This window comes from Helianthus annuus, chromosome 16 (genome assembly GCF_002127325.2).
Source record: "Helianthus annuus cultivar XRQ/B chromosome 16, HanXRQr2.0-SUNRISE, whole genome shotgun sequence".
In the NCBI taxonomy this organism is placed as follows: domain Eukaryota; kingdom Viridiplantae; phylum Streptophyta; class Magnoliopsida; order Asterales; family Asteraceae; genus Helianthus; species Helianthus annuus.
Genome location: NC_035448.2, coordinates 40638300 through 40644254, shown reverse-complemented (window position 1 = coordinate 40644254; position 5955 = coordinate 40638300). Strand labels below are relative to the sequence as shown.

General features: G+C 29.5%; 1 long non-coding RNA gene across 1 annotated transcript; it reads left to right on the top strand.

Annotated features, from left to right (window-relative positions):
* The first annotated feature begins 241 nt into the window (after window positions 1-241).
* Window positions 242-1700, top strand: LOC118488118. The gene is made up of 2 exons (XR_004883783.1): window positions 242-345; window positions 1480-1700. It is a non-coding gene; the product is annotated as an uncharacterized LOC118488118 (long non-coding RNA).
* The last annotated feature ends 4255 nt before the right edge of the window (window positions 1701-5955 follow it).

Genomic DNA, 5955 nt, shown 5'->3' with positions numbered 1-5955 from the left:
ATAAAGGCTTAAATATTGCATTAGTTTTTATTAGTATTTTTGGAATCAACAGAGGAAACCAAATTGAAAATTGGGTGGGCCTCTAAAAATGTTTTTTTATATCTATGTGGCCTTGATAAAACCTATGAATACTTAGGAACGGCATTCGTATGCATTATTCGTTTTTTATTTTATATTATTGACCCGTTAAAGATGAAGACGTATTTATAAGTAGATGATTGGAAATTGGCACCTCTGAAGTAAGTGTAACAACAATGTGCTTTTTATACCCAGGAAACTTGGTGTGGAGATGTGGAGATAATAGTTGCAGATATTAGCACATTTGAAATGGAAGGATCAAATGAGGTAAAAGAACTTATTTATATGTATCTTGAAAATCGTAAACTACAACAACAACAACCATACCCAGTAAATCCCACAAATAGCAAAGCTACTTATAGGGTCTGGGGAGGGTGGGATGTAGACAGACTTTGCCTCTATCCCTAAGGATAGAGAGGCTGCTTCCAGAAGAGACCCTCGGCTCCAAGACGAACAACATACCAACACATCAAGTCAAAGAATATAGACAAATAGAATATAGAAAAAAAACAGTCACCTATACCAAGAAAATGATCAGAGTGACACAGTATAATGTAAATCATTGTATAATAGCATACAACCTCATTTCGGCATAAACACAAGAAGTCAGTCGCTGGTAAAGTCAGTTAAAGAATAAGAAGTCCTTACTACAATATCCTCTAGAAGTCCTTAACTCTAATCCTACGCCTCCACGAAGTCCTATCTTGGACCATGTCCTCGGAAAGATGCAACTCTAGTAAATCATGCCTAATCTGCTCTTCCCATGTCAGTTTGGGTCTGCCTCTTCCTCTCCTCCCCTCCACAGTAAGAGTTTCCACCACTCTACCTGGTGCCGTCATTTGCCTCCGCTTCACATGCCTAAACCATCTCAATCTCCCCTCCTTAATCTTATCCGATATACTAGCCACTCCTAATCTTTCCCTAAAAAACTCATTTCTTATTCGATCCAACCTCGTGTGTCCACACATCCACCTCAGCATCCTCATCTCTGCTACCTCCATCTTGCGCGCTTGTGTCTTCTTGATAGCCCAACAGCCTGTTCCATATAGCATAGCTGGCCTAACTGCTACCCTGTAAAACTTCCCCTTTAGTTTAGTTGGGAATCTCCTATCGCACAATACTCCACTTGCTGCTCTCCATCTACACCAGCCAGCCTGTATGCGATGGGTTACATCACTATCTATGTCACCATCCCTTTGTACAAACGACCCCAAATACTTAAATTATGTTTTTTTATCTTCCTTGATTTCTTGATTGTTGTAGCATATGGAAAACTACATTGATGAAAATCGTGAATAAACATGTCTTCATCAACGTAGATTCACTCAATGAATTCGTAATGCATCCCTCAAAAATGACTGAGATCTCCTATGTCCTATGTTTATAAACAACGATTTGCAGGTTACTTAAATAATCTGGAGGCAACCACGTCTACTTTAGATTCAACCGGATGGTTAACAATAGGAGACCTATGCCACATTGATGAAGACGGGTTACCCTTTGTTTGTGCCTTTGTATAGTAACTCTTTGTTTATGTCTTTGTTCGCAATCGAGTTACTTACGTTTCTACTCCGATTTTTAATCATGGTTGTTGATGTATGATAAAACAAATTGCAATCCAATTACTTAACTTTCTATGCCGCCACAACACGTATGCTGCCGCAACGCGCGGCGGGTAAAAATCTGGTTATAGAATCAAATTAAATGATTGCTAAAACAACTTAGCATGCAGTCTGGGTGTGAATTTCTGACACGACCCGAAAACACGATACGAACCTATCACGAAATTCATAGGTTTTGGTTTAGTCTGAACGGGTTCGGGTCAACCCAGTCGGGTTGACCCGTTTAACCCATTTCTATTATATTACATTTATTACAATAAGTTTAATGTTATAAATTAAATTGTGTGTGTATTTTATGCTATACTTATAACTAAAAAATAGAAATTGACATAAGATTATATGATTTTAATCTAACTAGTGGTATCAAAACCGGCGCGTTGCGCCGATGGATTCTCCATGCTTCGCGATAGGAAATTGATTGGAATCGCTTCATCTCGTTATATTACAGTACCGACGCCCGTTATAGCAACCGAAAAAGAAAAAAAAACAAATCAATAAAATCGTGATATGACCAAAAGTATATCAACATGTGATCTACATCGGTTGAAAACAATTGTTTGGTAGGAATCGGTTCGATTCGTCAGGGTACCACCACGATACTGTCATGCGCTCATATAACATATATATAAAAAACAAAATGTACACTCTAATTTGAATACAAACTCTCAACAAAATTTACAACAAAACGTCCGAAAAAATTAATCAAAAGTTATAAATTTAGTTTTTTTTTTTTCAAGTTAACAAACGCGACTAATTGAAGAAAAATTATATAGCATAAATAAAAAAACAAAAAATAAACAGTTGCCACGTGGCAACTTCTTAATGGGTTGGACACTATTTATTAATTTTGTTTTTTAATATATAGATAATTATATTATATAAACTTGTGTTTTTATAGTAGATGTTACTTTTAATATATTTATTTGTTGAAAAAATAAAAAATAAAAAAAAATTGGTTTAAACACGTCGGGTTCGGGTCAACCTGCGAATATTCGCCTATTCGGGTCAGGTTCGGGTTCGGGTTCAGGTTCGTTTAAATTTTTTTGGTACGGTTGGGTTGAACCCGCCAATCCACAAACACGATCCGTTTAGCACCCCTACATCATAGCATGCACGGTTACAAAAAATAAAAGTTAGATTACAATATGTATATACTTATAAAATATTTAATTATTAGTAAAAGAACTATAAACTTAGTCATTTGATAAAGTTGCTATATAAGCATCCCCATGTAATAAGCTGATTTCAGGAGTTTGGAATAAAATTTTTCAAGTGGAAAGCAAAACGGTTATAGGAGGGTTAAGGATGATAAATTTCATGAAAGGGATAGTTGGGGACGGTAAAAACAATAGGTTTTGGGTGGATACATTATTATTATTATTATTATTATTATTATTATTATTATTATTATTATTATTATTATTATTATTATTATTATTATTATTATTATTATTATTATTATTATTATTATTGTTATTATTATTATTATTATTATTACTATTATTATTACTATTATTATTACTATTATTATTACTATTATTATTATTATTATTATTATTATTATTATTACTATTACTATTACTATTACTATTACTATTATTATTACTATTACTATTATTATTACTATTACTATTATTATTATTATTACTATTATTACTATTATTACTATTACTATTACTATTATTATTATTATTATTATTATTACTATTATTATTACTATTATTATTACTATTATTATTATTATTATTATTATTATTATTATTATTATTATTATTATTATTACTATTACTATTACTATTACTATTATTATTACTATTACTATTATTATTACTATTACTATTATTATTACTATTACTATTACTATTATTATTACTATTATTATTATTATTACTACTATTACTATTACTATTATTATTACTATTATTATTATTATTACTATTACTATTACTATTATTATTACTATTATTATTATTATTACTACTATTACTATTACTATTATTATTACTATTATTATTATTATTACTATTACTATTACTATTATTATTACTATTATTATTATTATTACTACTATTACTATTACTATTATTATTACTATTATTATTATTATTACTATTACTATTACTATTATTATTACTATTATTATTATTATTACTATTACTATTACTATTATTATTACTATTACTATTACTACTATTATTACTATTACTATTACTATTATTATTATTATTATTATTATTATTACTATTATTATTACTATTATTATTACTATTATTATTATTATTATTATTATTATTATTATTATTATTATTATTACTATTACTATTACTATTACTATTACTATTACTATTATTATTACTATTACTATTATTATTACTATTACTATTATTATTACTATTACTATTACTATTATTATTACTATTATTACTATTACTATTATTATTATTATTATTACTATTATTATTATTACTATTATTATTATTACTATTATTATTATTATTACTATTATTATTATTACTATTATTACTATTATTATTATTATTACTATTACTATTATTACTACTATTACTATTATTACTACTATTACTATTATTACTATTATTATTACTATTACTATTATTATTATTACTATTAGTATTATTATTACTATTAGTATTATTATTACTACTACTACTACTACTACTACTACTATTATTATTATTACTATTATTATTATTATTACTATTACTACTACTACTACTACTATTAGTAGTATTATTACTACTACTACTACTACTACTACTACTACTACTACTACTACTACTACTACTACTACTACTACTACTATTATTATTATTATATATTACTATATATTACTAAACGAATTAAAATGAATAGTGATTTTAATATTATAATAATATATAGTTTTTTAATACTTTTATTATTTTAATATTATAATAATAGTTATTTTCTTTGCTTTTTAACTTTAATCCTTTTTTTAATATTTTAATCATTTTTTTAATATTAGGGGTTGGGATAAGCTTGGTGTCAACCGGTATCGAACCAATACTGGTATCGAAAATACCGGTACGATCATGTTCGGTATCACTACATGAAGGTAAAAACCGGCCCTAATACAGAAAACGCCAAAAGGTGGTGCTGAATTGATATTAGAAATCTTTTCGTTCGGGAAATTCAGTGCTGCTACCCGGTATCATTTGCTCATCCCTGATCACGGTTACCGAGCGAACAACTGTATCGTGCAACTTTTTTTTGTTGATTTTCTTCAACTTTTAATTTTTTCTTTTTTTAGTTTTAGGGGTAGGGATGAGCTCGGTACCAACCGATACAGAATTGGTACTGATACCGAAAATATCGGTTACGGTACCGGTATATGAAGGTAAAAAACGGTAGTGAATCGATCGGTACTGATACCGAAAATACCGGTTATGCTACCGGTATATGAACGTAAAAAACCGGTAGTGAACCGGTACCAGAAACGTTAAAAGTCGGTACCGAATTGGTACTTAGGATCTTTCGGTTCGGCAAATTTGGTACCAGTACCCAGACCAATATGCTCATTTCTGACCACGGGTTTCATACGAACAACATCGTTACCATGCAACTTTTTTGGTTGATTTTCTTTCGGTTATCTTTAAGTGTTTTTTCTACATTTTTTTATTCTTCTCAGCAGTTCCGTTCGCAACACAATCGTAGTGATTTTAAAACACATGTAAACACAGACTAAATAATAAAAGAAATTCGCCGCAACGCGGCGAACTTCTTTAAATTTTTTTAATAACCAACGGAACTTTCATTCATAAAAGATTGATGCCCAAAATGTTCTCAGCCAGAAACTGAAACATAATACAATAGAAAAAACAAACCGGAAAAAAAGAAACATAGAAAGAAAACCAAAACCGTTCACCTACACATTGAAATTGAATTCCCACCATTGTTGTTTTGTTATCGTGTTGTGCTTTGATCTTTGTCTTACGCCTTGAAGGGATGTGTCTTTTATCTCCTCTATGATCATTTGTGTCGTTCGTTGTCTTCCCGAAAAGATTCTATCATTTCTACTTTTCCATAAGATCCACATGGTTTGAATTAGAGTTAATAGCCAAAATGGTCCCTGAGGTTTGCTCACTTTTGCCACTTTAGTCCAAAATCCAAAATTTTTAAATCTGGGTCCCTGAGGTTTGCATTTTGTAGCCATTTTAGTCCAAATTTCAAAAACTCCCTTTTTTGACTGTTGAAACCAGCCTATTTTGTCCTTTTG